This window comes from Aphelocoma coerulescens, chromosome 1A (assembly GCF_041296385.1).
Source record: "Aphelocoma coerulescens isolate FSJ_1873_10779 chromosome 1A, UR_Acoe_1.0, whole genome shotgun sequence".
In the NCBI taxonomy this organism is placed as follows: Eukaryota; Metazoa; Chordata; class Aves; order Passeriformes; family Corvidae; genus Aphelocoma; species Aphelocoma coerulescens.
In genome coordinates this window covers 29,691,276-29,704,911 of record NC_091014.1, presented here as the reverse complement: position 1 = coordinate 29,704,911, position 13,636 = coordinate 29,691,276, and the positions used below count along the sequence as shown (strand labels likewise).

Below are 13,636 nucleotides of genomic sequence, written 5' to 3'. Positions count from 1 at the left end.
TAAACAAGCTTTAGTTTTACTCTGTATTGAAAGCAAAGGTCAAACAGGATTCATGTCTTGCCCACCCTACTGCTGTCTTTTCCATGCCTTCTCCAGGGGTGGACTGGCTTACACCAGAATCTCAAATCTCTGAAATTCTGCTCTTTAAGACCCAGCACTGCTTAAATATTTCCTTCCTACAACCTACGTGACTGTTCATTCTCTTCTTAGTTACACTCCTGAAAAACAATTAGCCCAGGTTTGGTTTGAGCACTTTGGACAAACAACTCTCCTTGTTTGCTTCAGGTGGTTTCTGTTCAGGGAAAGCTTCTGAAAAATCCCTCTGATTTGAAACCTCCTGTTTTTGCACTTCTCACGAGGAATTTCCAGGTTCCCCTTCCCAGCCCTGCTCTGTGAGGCTGAGCAGTGTTGCTGGCAACCAGCTGCTTGTTTTACCTGTAAGAACATCCACAGGCTGATTGCTCCTGTCACAATTTCCCAGATGCAGTTTGGCTATTACATGCAAATGCCTCTTCTGAAATGACTATACAAAGCTAAATGAAAGCCTCCTGTCAAAACAGAGATTGTGGTAAAGATGCTGCTCACAGAACCAACCCCAAATTCAGAGACATATTCCCAGCCTGCACAAACATCACTCACTTTGAAAAGTATGGTTTTCCATTTTCTATAAAACGAGATCAGAAATACACAGGTTGCATCCCACATCTTAAATATGATCTTCAACACAGTTTCTCTAAGAACTGGATATCAGGAGGCAAGTAACTGACAGCAAGTTAATGCAGCTCAGGAATGTACTCTAATCACACGTGGTCTACTGAAGCACCTAATACTTGAACTTCCTAAACAGTAGGCCTGAAATATCAATACTTTACATTTCACTCTTCTAGGACTTCTCCACACAAGAATGTGACCAGTTGGTTCAGCATTGCTCAACTGAATTTCACTACAAAAACCAATAATGGGAATTTTGTAAAGTAATGTTGCAGGCACATGAAAGCACACACACACACACAGAGACATACACAACTGGAACATACCTAAGACATGCACGCAGCCAAAAAAGGGAGCAGGGCTCAACAGCCTAAGCAAGAAGGAGATTTCAGTCACAAGCCACAGCTTTCACCAGAGTTTGAACTTCAAAATATAACTGAAATAGAAATAAGGCTGACTCTCCTTAACCACCATGAAATGAAACATATACCATTGTTACCGGTTTCTATTACTGTTTAATTTAAGATTAAATCCTTTATTAACTTTACTGTATGTTGTGGCTATAGAAGAGAATTTTAATTTAGAAGAATATTTTCATCTTCAAACTCTGTTGTGAAATAGAAGAAGGAACATTTTCAAGATGCAATCAAGTCTATGGCCATAAAGCAATGTGCTGGCACCTGCTGCCATTATCTCTTTTTCCTGTGCAGACCTGGTAGAGAGACAGTAACTGGTGAGTTGGTCACTCTCACTGCTCCACACCTATGATTTTTTATAGAAGAAAATTACTCCCTGCTTATAAGATTACTGGACGGGGTAATTTTTTGCTATGGTTATGAACAGGCTGGTAGGAATCTGTGAGATCTTTAAGGGGTAGATGTGGTTAAAGAGCCCATACTTTCAGTCTTCTTTGGCTTCTTTAGCCAAGCCTAAGTGAAGAAAATAATGGCTGGTGGGAGTTTAATGGCTGGTTTAGGCTGGTGGGCTTAAAATTCTTTTTTCTAATGTCAGATAATTGGATTTGAGTGGAAGCTAGTACTGCAGAAAGATTGAAACAGTGACAGAAAGAGAAAACTGAGCTAAGAAAAAGGGCATAAAATGGAAAGGAGGAGAATGAAGCAAAAAATCATAACAGAAAAATAGAGATAGGAAACACTTGGGCCATCTAGATCAGTTTGTATCCCTCATCAGTATACATACACCACCTTGCACAATTTCATACTTTGAATACCTATTTTTGACAGAGCTCTAGAAACAAATTCAAGTTTCAAAATGAAGTTATCTCTAGTAAAAACAAGAAGTCCCTGCAGGCCACCACCCCTCTTACTTCTGCAGAGAAGAATACCTCTAGCAATATTTTCTTGGCAAAGCAGATTTCCTTTGCCACTACTCAGATGAAAAATGTGACTGCCTCTCCAGAAGAGCTCTGTAGTTATAGCCTCTGGTGATGGCAGACTCAAGTCTACCAAGACCATCAGCCAATCCAGATAACACCAGTCTCACCTCCAGCTGTGGAAGCCACTTTTCTGATCCATTATCTATCCTATAGCTTATCTCCTGGGAGAACAGCCGACCTGGCTGCTGCCAAAACAGACTCACTGCTTTCCCATCAGCTCCCCACACAGCTCTTCTCATCAGAACAGCATAGACAGCAGATGCTGTCTCTCCTGTCCACACATGATGCACACCCAAAAGCTGAACTCTTCACACCATTATTTCAACTAATATGAGATTTTTCTGTTACTTCAGCAGTATCACAGTGAGTCATAACCTAATTTGAAGAAGCAATTGCTCAGATCTTGATGGTGTTCTGGCATTTTCAATGCTCTGCATTTCAAGAGAGATGCTAATATGTTTTGGAGAAACTTCCAAAGATTAAAATAGTAGCCAGGATACACTCTGTATTAGCCAAATACTTTAAAGGAGATTATTGAGATTCTCTGAAGCTTATTCTGTGAGAGCAATCAAATATCCCATCCTACTGCATCCACCAGAGTGACTAAAATGGGTATCATCCAGAAAAGAACAATTCCACTAAAATCTATCTTGTCCGTGTATATGCATTAATATATGTGTGTATAGACATTTAGGTGTATGCAGATGACATTAGAAAGAAATAAGGAACTGTTAGCAGCACTGCTGTTTAAATTACCATGATGCAGGATTAGCAGAGCACATGTAACTCAGCAATTTGTTATACCTCATCTGCAAAATCAGGTATGCACTATTGAGTCATTTATAATTCATTTTTGGATCAGATTGTTGTCCAGCTTTCACTTACAAAGTACTGTGCTTCTGCTATTCTTTTTCCATTTTAGAATGGTATTATTTTGAAGAATAAGCATGAAATCTTATCTTTAAAATGGAGAGCTATATCCCAAAAAGCTCTCAAGCAAACTCAGCAAGGACCAGGAAACCAGCTGAAGGTGCACTTCTAGTGCGCAGTTTTAGTCATCCTTGAAGTGATAAACAGGAGAATTATATACCAATACATAAATATTCTTAGAATGAATATGTAATTTATGCTTTTGTATTTGGTGTAATTAGGACAGTACATGATGTTAGTGAAGTCTTTACTAGTATTCTGCATTTAGTCCTTGAATCAACATCTCAAAAAAATGTTTAAGACTAAAGAAAAGTTTCTGTTTAGTCACAGTTGTCAAACTTGCCTCAGGCAGGACCTGAAGAATTTTAACCTATCTGGTTAGTCAAAAGAAAGCTAAGATGAAACTGTATACTCCGCAAATACCAGCAGACAATAACAGATTTCATACTATCCACAATGGTTTTTGGGTGGGATTCATACAGCCTATTTTTCAAAAAGTCTGTAGTGTAAACATTAATCTGTGATCTCAAGTCCCTTTTTAGTGAATAAGAATTTTTAATAATGCAAGTATCAACAAATGGAGCATCTTACTGAGACATCTTTAAAAAAACCCCATGCATTTCAAATTAATGTCTGTATCAAGGAAAGGTTCTGTGGTCTGCAACTACCTAGTAATTGCTTTTGGGTCTTAAAATCTACAAGTAACAACTGCTTTGCATAATTATTGGAAGGTCCAGTAAGCACTATTTTGCAGAGTTAGTCTCTTTATAATGAGAAATACACACTGTTCTTGATGCAAAGTGAAAAGTCACATATCAAAGTTGTCAGAGTCCTGCAAGGCCATTTGGCACACTCTATTTTCATCCATACGAACCACTTTTTATTTACTTGGGAAAAATGGCAACACATAAAAGTGCATTAATGTCTTGCCTTGATTCAAATAGATTTCACCACACCCATGATATCTAAGTGCCTGACACAGACCCTTCCCTCCTCAAGAAAAGGGGGTGGTGTTTGACCCCAGCATCAATACCAGCAGCTGGCTAGACAAATACCTGGATAATCTTCCTCCCACTGGCTCTGGCTAGGGCGTGCAGAGTGTTGACACATGAACAAGGAAAACGTTCTGAGCACCTGCAAGTATTCTGCTCCTAATCTACAACAAATTATGCAGTTTATGCAAACAGCGCTTCTTCTAGGCAAAATACAGTTTAATTTTCTTTTGCAAATGAAGGGCTTCTGGATTATTTTGGGAACTTGCATACACCATCTCTGTTACTTCAGTTACTGTGTTTCCTCCAAGGCTACTGGCTTTTGTGACCCACTCTACCAAAGACTTCTCTGGACACCCCCAATTCAGAAATATCTATGTCTGATGGCCAGTATTTGCTGCTGGTTTGATAATGATTGTACTCACTGCATTGCAATAGCTACATATGTGCTTCAATACTGCCCTACCAAAGTCAAAGGATTTTGTCACCAGTGGCAGCAGCACTTGGGAGGTTCCTGTCAGTAACACACCAGTCACATTTTAACCCCAAGCGGGTGCAAAAGTACTCAGGCATGTTAAGAAGCTGCAGCAGTAACTACACTGAAGTACACATGTAGCTTCAAACACAAACTTTAAAAAAATTAAATGTTGAAGGCACACAGTCCTACCTATTTCACAAGAAAAGTAGTTGAAGACAGAAATACAGTTGATTCAGGCAATCTTAGCTGGACATACTTCATCTTTTCACAGTCCCTACTGTGTCAAACACCTGAGTAAATTACAACCCTAAACAGAATTTTCTCAACAGAAAAATGGCAAGATAAATTACCTGGCCTGTTGCAGTGTATCATTGTATCAATCAATAACTCCATTTCTGCAAATATAAAGCAGTTTTATAAGATACTACTGTGCACAGTGCTATTGAAAAAAAAAACTCCTTTGGTGTGGATACAAAAATGCTGCTAGCAAGGATTTTCTTGCTATTTTCTAAGCCTGTGAGAGACTTTTCTCTCACGCAGGAGAGGTAGCAGAGTTCTGTAAACAACGAAATACCTGCAGCCTTGAAAAGTCTTGTTTATGGTATAGTAGAAAACTATTTTCACAATGGATATTTTAGGATTTTAGCCAATCACCCCGGGGGGTGGCTGATCCTTTGTCCAATTAGACTATGAAGAAAAAGTCTATAAAAGAGTTTGTAAAATAACTAAATAAATCAATCTTGCTGCACAATTCCTGCCTGCTGGATCTTCTCTCCTCCTCCCTAAGGCTGCAGGACATGGTGATATACCCTAGGGCATTTTTTAATACTTTGGCTTTTCTTTAAACACAAAAATCTCAAAAGCGCAATTAACTGCACTGTTGGGAAAACTGGTGCATATCCAAAACAGCTCACAGGTGAAGATCTTTTATCAAGAAGAAAAGGCTGTACATTTAAATTTCTGCCAGTACATTTAAATTTCTCCACAAGATGAGCAGACCACTCCACCCATACAAGGATAAGAATGTGGAGCAGCAGGAGCTGAAGCAGTTGAGCAATTCATCTCTCTTGAGAGGAGTAAGACATGACTGCACTCTGTACTGGCTGGCACAAACTCTTGAACAACAATCTACTATGTGGAAAACAGATTGGCCTTTATACTTTGCTTAGCCCTTTACCAAGAGCATCTTAAAATACTTCAGTAATTTGAAAAGGCCTCCAATATAAAAGGCAGATGCATAGTTATAGAAATTAATGTATAATAAGCAGAATCTATCCTATGAAGGCCTTTCCAGGAAAACGATTATTGGAACTGACTGTGGTCATTTGAAAATATCCAAAAGGAATTCTGCAAGATTGTTGGCAAGTATTTAGTCAGAAGTAACAGTTATATCCAGACAGAGCTAATCTTTCATTCTTAGAGGCATTGCAATGAGGAAGACTGCACTGCTTCACAGAAATATATTAATTATATATGAAACTATATATGAAAAGCACTAGTTTTGAATATCTGGATATTTAATTAGCTCATAGCATACCTCAAAGAGCTTTCTAGATGAGATGCTACAGCTTATGCAATAATTAACACACCTCCGTTACTCCTGCTGAATACTTGAAAAATTACATACTTGCATCTCAATCTTCTCTTCAAATACATGAGAGTCATCGTGCTCGGTCTTATCACAGAATCATGTCTATGAGTCAGACAGTGAGAGAGGCACACAAAAGGCACCTTGTGGCACTTTCCTGCAGCCTTGGCCTCAGTGCTGAGTTCTAGCAGAGAGTGCTCCTCTGTGGCAGCTCACCATGGCTCAGCATCTCTCTCAGACCTGAAGAAAACACAAACGACTGGCAGATCCTACAAACACTGGCTAATCCCATAAGGTCACCCCAGGACAAGGTCAGAGAGTAACAGGGAGGCTACAGTGTTGGGTTCCAGCTGTGCCACCCTACCCCCAGCCTCTCTGTCATTTTACATGACAGGCACTGTCTAAAGATGGTGATCAGAGCTATATGCTTAGCATGTGACCTGCTCCCTCTCTGCATCCCAGGAACTCAGGAGAGAGCTGTGCAGGAGACAGGTGGCTTACTCTCAGCTGCTTCCTTCCCTGGGGAAAAGTACTGAATTACATTACCCCTGACCTGCCGCTCAGCGCAGCTGCACAGACCCACGGCACTACCTGATGAGCTTGCAGGCAGGTGCCCTCTGCCAGCAGGAGTTTAAGCAATATTATCTGCCACTGCAGGGAAGTGCTCACTCCTGCACTTACACCTCCCACACCTCTGTAAGGACCTTTGTCCTTTATTTTGCTTTTTTTGTTCCCAGCCAAAGAATAAAAGTAATATTCATCTTTACTGATGACAGAAATAAATTAGAAACAGCAGGAGATTGTGGCCATTTTGAATGAAGACAAAAAGCATCAGGTATATCCAGCTGCTCCTGGGATCACGAGTTCATTCATACAGAACAGTAAGCAGTTCTTTAATAAGAGAGCAACAGCATGTACCATGCCAGTTATGGGTTTATTGGTAAGGAAAGTATAACATGTACTTGGAAAATTGAGTGTGAAGAACAATGCAACAAAGGTGGATAAACTCTTTCTCAAACAGAAAAGGAGTGTGAACAATTTCATGGATCTGTTCTCAAGTATGGCACAGGTTTCAGGAATGAAAGATCTGTCTCATAAATATTTGTCCCACAGAAAAAAGATGCCCTTGTAAGGCAGAACCCCTATGAACATCTTCTTGCAGCAGTGTGCATTGCTGCAAGTTTGAGAAACACACCATAAGGCCAACTATTGGCTCCCACAGATCTGGCTGGTAAGAAGCTTCACTTGTATGTAAATCATACAGTGCGGTATGATGCCATACTCATAATCCAAATGGAAAGGCATTGCCAAACTTCCAGAACTCTGAGCAGACAACCGGAATCATGAATAACTATTAATAAGCTGCACTTACATCTTTGTTAATGTAGAAACCAGTTTTATAGAATGTAGATAAAAACAGCTTAATGGAAGAATTAGCTCTCTCCAGAAATTATGTGATAAATCAAGGTCCAAAGACTGAAATCATGCTTCAAATGTATGACATTTCACTAGCATTGAACAGTCATGTCATACTATACGTTTATGTTAATGACACAGTATATAATCTATATACTGTCAAATATACAAAAAGTCACGTCATTGTAATTTAGAAATGGAAAAAAGATCCAGATAAATATTTGACTCTGTAAGAACAAATTAAACAGTAAAACTGGAGATTTTTGTGCTATTTGTCAGAGAAGTTAGCTAAGGATGACTAAAAACTTTAATCTCAGCTACATTAACTTGTTTGTTAAATTACAATTAACTGAAGCAGTATGTGAAACAGAAATTCAAGGAGGTATTTCACAAAAAACCCCAAACTGCAATGAATATGAAGAATTACTGTCATTTGCTTATATTATACAGATCCCTCGGATCCAGTCCTACAGAAACATTCAACAAAACAGCTCGTCAATATATCAAAGACAGCAAGGTTCAGTCTCTCAGAAAGATTACTTTAAAATTGTATGTAAAAGCTGAAAAAATAAAATTTACCAACCTCTAATAAGGTAGACTCTTGTTTCACTGCAGATCCAGAGGCAATTATCTAGAATTGAATAAAAACAGGGTTCAGTTGTTTGCTCAATCCTCAGTTTTTCAGTTACCAATTGTTAGAATTTGTTATGAATATTTTCCTAATGTTCTCATACAGTCAGATGTTTCCCAGATGTTTCCAGCATTCCTAAGTATGGGGGTTTCCAGTTAGTCACTGTTTTGTATAAAGATAGGACATAGCCATAAAATTCTACTAAAATTAAACCTTAAAAACGGAGTAAATCTGTGTGGTTTTATTTTTCCTGATTACACAACAAGCTATTATAGACTACCTTTACAAATTGGCTTGGGTGCAGATTTAGGTACTTTTCCAAGTTATTAGTACCTTATCAGAAAAACTTGATCCTAGAGCTCTCTCCTGCAGGAAATTACACTGAGATGCCTGCTCCAACACAGGCTGGTATACAATCACCAAACTCCTTATTTCTGTAACACATAATTCTTCCCTCTGTGGTATCTCTTCTGATCCCTCCTTACCTTTGTTTCCATCCATCAAATTTTGGCAAGCCTTTCCAGAAAAAAACCCACAAACGGTACACAACTTTGGGCATAACTTCTTTGTCCCAACTCTTTTCTGATTCATAGCTGTAGATGCTGTCAAACTACCTCCAAATCTCAACTGCTTCTCTTAGCAGTTTGGGAGTGACATCCACTATACATCTTGATCAGTGGATCAAAGGTAGGAACTACACTACAGTGGCACTACTTGCAATTTTTAAACGCTTACGAGATCTACGGCAACCCCAACCATCGTATAATACAGAGTACTCACTTCAGAAATTGGCTACATAAAATGAACAGAAATTAACAGATTTCCAGCTCACTCCTATCTCTGTTGTATTTCCTTCTGTAACTGTAGTTCACCCGTATTATAAATAGGATTTTTTATTTGTGCTAATAGCCAAAAGGTTAATGATTTAAGTATGTGAGATATGGAATTTTTTTAGATATATAAAGTCCAGTTGCTAATTCTATGGGTGACATAAAAAATCCAAGCAGTCACACTCCAAAGCTATATCACTCCGTAGGTAGCTTAGTCAAGGTGTGCTTGTTACTCAGTTTCTCTTGTACTCTGACTTACTGTACCTACTTTTCACTGTGCTGAGAGAAGAAGATGATGACTGTATTTTCAGGCTCATCCCTTCTCCCTATTTATAAGTTAGTGTACATGTTAAGACACCCAGGCTTAATCCTTCTGCTGCTGCTGCTGACATGGGCAGAATATCAGAGTATTTCCCATCTATAAAATTTCTATTATTTCTACCTCATTGTAAACTACGGCTGAGAATATGTGGACAAAAATCATTTTAATAATTTTAACTACTCTTATAGCGCCACAGACACAAAAAGACTCATTTTGCCATGCCTAAGGTTTATTCTCCATTCACTACCTTGCTGAGTACATATTTGCATGGTCAGAAGTCTTAGTAACTCTGAAAACTGGTTTTCAAGAAGGACATTTATCTCAAGTCGGAAGTTCTTGGAGGAACAATTTATTTAGTGCACCATCAGAATAATGCAATATATTCTGTCATTCCTTCATCTCTAAATAAAAGGTTTATATGCTTGCTTCATACTTGATTAGTTGGGTTGGAAAATAAATTAAAACAGAAAAAATCCAACATCAAATTTTGAATGGTTTTCTGAAATGGCAAGCATTTGAAGGATGTCAATTTCTTATTAGAGTTCTCTAGGCTAACTATGTATTTTTCTAAAGCAAAGGCTTGAGAACTATTTACTACCATATTCAGTGAAACTTCCTAAAACTACTAGGCAATAGTCTTTCTATAATTTTCTATATATTATATTCTATCATCCCTTTATTTTACACCAAATTCTGCTCGTTTTTAAAAGATTTACATTCATTTATTTCAACTGGGGCTTATGACTGCTGTGCAATGTAAGAAGAAAAAAAAAGGTTACAGAAATCACCAGCAAATTTAGTCCTCACGGCTCAGCAGCTCCCCAATTGGCAGGGCACAGCAGAGGGAAGGAGATGCTCCAGCAAGATTCACTCCTCGTGACTAAATAAGTCATATTCCACAGAAAACTCTGGGAACCATCAAGCCCTACTCTTCTTTCATATTTAAGCAACAGCACAGGAAGTCTCAGTATTTCTACTATTGGTACCCAAATTGAGCCACTGAGCAAGCTGGGAAAGTGATGGTATTCATTTTACAAGGACTCACAATATTGCATCAGGTGTCATGAAAATATGATTTGATAATTTTAGCTCGTAACATAATGAAGACAGGCAGATTTTTTTTCTTTTCAGTTTCACCCCCTTTTACCATTCATAGTAGATTGTAGTGATTTGAACAAATCTCTGTACATGAAAATTTATAGAAAAACACACAGAATTTTAGAACTTCTTCACTACTTCAGCCTCAATCACACTGTGAAACGAGAGAGCTGTGATGGACAAAGATTACTGCTGAACTCAATAATGCCTAAGCAATCATAAGGAGACCTTGAAAACACCACTTTCAGACTTTGCTAATCAGAAGAACCCATCAGTTCAGCACCAGGCACTGGCTGTGCACAGCAATGGTAAAAAAAGCCATTATAAATTAACCTCCACTCAGAGAAAAGCCCTTTTGTAGTACTTGTCATATATATGAATCCATTGTGGAGGACACTATAGGAGGAGTATGTCATGCAAAACATCATCCATGGACAAGAAACACAGGGAAAATAAAAACTTAACCAAGCTGAAAGATGATTACTTTGTTTATACCAGAAAGATACTTGTATCTCTATGATCTACTTAGGAATGACTTCTGGCTGGGAATACAATAACACAGAATCCTGCATAAATAAAAAACATGCATTGTTTTTGTGCATGTCAAGGAGCTTAGATGTTCCAAGTTTCAAAGATACACAAAGCTGTTGCCTATCTAGAGATATTAAGGTTCAATTGAAAAATCAATATGCTAGTTTGTCACACTAAAAAAATGATCTTGGTACCAACCATTAGACAAAGCATTTCTAAAGGTATAAATCGCATTAAAATTTCAGTTCTGACTCAGAACAGTAAGGACTTCTGACATTTTTCTAGTAGCTTAGTCAAACTGTAAGTGATAATTTGCTACCCTTCCATAAAGTCTTCCTCTGCAATTTCACCTAATCCTTTTAAGTACCTCTTTTCTTCTTCCCACACATACGGCCTTTCCTACATGTCCTTCACATACCAAATGAAAAAAAAAAAAAAAAAAAAAAAAAAAAAGCTTGAAAACTGGACAAAAATTATGTAGCTTATCTCTTTCTTTAGCCCTTTCTGGGACTATTGTAGAAGTCACACCAGTCTTCCTTAAGCTCAGATGTTAACCTAAGTCACCTCAAATGCTGAAGGCCAGGCTTAGATTCACCTGAAAAACAGGTGCATTCACAGGAAGGTATACAATTTTTACTAGTGTAAAAAATTTCCAATCACAGAATTATCTACAACCCTAGAAAAACCCCCAAAGTGTAGCGCAACACTGGCACAGGAAAATATCAAAGGCATGAGCCAGAAAATATAAGTCACAGTGTAAAGGAGTGAGTCAGGTAAAATCATTTTTAGCAGCAGTAAACGGAAGAAAAAGTAAGATGTGGAACTAGGAATCAATTAAGAAAGTGCAAGTAAGCCAGCTGTGCTAGAAAACTTGTAAAAATGTCTCTAAGTGGATTTATGAGAAGGCAGTAGGGGACCCCCTCCCCATTAGCATGCCACTCATCCTTGCACCAGTGTGCAATTGACTCATCGTAACCTCACTCATCTGCCCCTCCAGTTGTCCTTGAGAAGTATTGACACCACCAGGCTGCAGACTCAAAGGATGCTGAAAGGGCGAGCGTACACCAGAGAACAGAACACATACTAGAAAGTCTTTGTAGTAACTGTATCAATAACTGTAGCGAGTTGGACTGACACAACAGCTGTATTTTGATTAGAAAGTTAAGACTATAGCTAAAGATAAACCTTAGCTCCTCACATCACTCAGCACTCCCTCTGTCCCTGTAACAGAGGCACAGCCCCTGCAGTCCCAGGCTGAGCACCAGAGCCCTGCTTGCCTTCAGCAGAGCTGCTGCAAAAGATATCAAAAAACACACGTCCAGCTGCCACCATCAAGTTACAGTGAGGTTAAGCAATTTTTAAAATTGCTTTAAATTTTAAAATTGCTTTGGTTAATCACAGCAAGAGCTCATCATGGCTGGCTGCAGGCTGTTCCATTCAATATTGAGGTCTGCAAACAGGGGCAACTAGATCTGTGAGCAGTAGAGATCCAAGGTCTCGCCCTTCTACAGATAAGCCCATTGCACACCCAGGCTGTAAACAAGTCAACTCAACAGTGCGAAAGAGAACACTGTCTGTCAGTGTGCTAAGGGCCTCTGCAGTGCTTGCTCCCTGTTTATTCTGATTTTAAGCCGACTTAAGCCGAAGCTTAAGTCACTGCTTTTGCAAGGAATTAAAATTGAGTATTATAAGTTATGCGTTCATACTGGAGGTGTATCACAAAGCACGGAGACAGATATGGCTCTTGCCTGGGAAATTACAAAGGCTCTTGTCCTGAAAAAATTTACATATCAGGAACTTTATTCACATAAGTAATCATGCAGGACCAAGACCTTATTTAATCTTTTTCAGAAACTGAGCCTATACAAACAGCACACAGATGCTGCCTCCACTTTCAATGGCAAGTCATTCATTTTATATCATCGTTCTACCACTAATTTAGCTGTAGGGTTGCTAAGAGGATTTCCAACATATTAAAGTATTATTGAAATAATATAAACTATTTGCATTTGAAAAGTATATTGTCTATTCCAAACAACACAGCAGGAGATCCCCTCCATGTATTAAGAAATCTCTAAACTAATCACTTTAAGGCAATGATACTACCTATTGGAGAATATGAATTTCTGTTCAAAACCTTCTTCATGCAAGACAGAAATGGATTTTGGCAAGGTCAAAAATATCTGTCTGTGGCAAGCTAAGTGTAAGTATAAATTTCTGTTGCTATAAATAGAAAAAGAGATTAAAAAAAAAGAAAAACAAAGATGCTTGCTTTTATACAAAGACACAAAGTTTCTTCTTTTTGATTAAACCACACTTTGTTCTAGAGAATCTTCAAGCTGGTTTTGTTAGTATTACTCCAGAAAACATGTGATAACATAAACTTCAGTTATGTAAGTTACCATCTTACCACATACTACAGCGCTAGAAAACACTAAAAGTCTTTTTGTAACATCCTCTGGGTGTGAGATGTCGTATTCCAAATGTCTTAGTAGACAACAAGTTAGAACCACTCTAAACTGCAAGCCCCCTCATTTCTATACTATTTTAATGCTGAAGGAACATCAGAAAACAATGAAAATCATCTATTTCATAGCTACCCTCACCACTTACATACCATTTATTGACATTTGGGCAATTAAATTATTTTCTCTAAAAATATGGGAATATTTAAATGGTAACCAATATGGAATCAGTAGATTTTATTCTAGAG

The 13,636-nt window shown here is 38.3% G+C and overlaps 1 protein-coding gene across 1 annotated transcript in view; it reads right to left on the bottom strand.

Annotated features, from left to right (window-relative positions):
- CNTN1 (contactin 1) overlaps positions 1-8,175 on the bottom strand; it is a 162,562-nt gene extending 154,387 nt beyond the window's left edge. Inside the window, exon 1 of the mRNA XM_068997569.1 lies at positions 8,095-8,175. The gene's annotated coding sequence lies outside the window, so the exon portion shown is untranslated. The remainder of the gene's footprint in view (positions 1-8,094) is intronic.
- Positions 8,176-13,636: the final 5,461 nt, after the last annotated feature.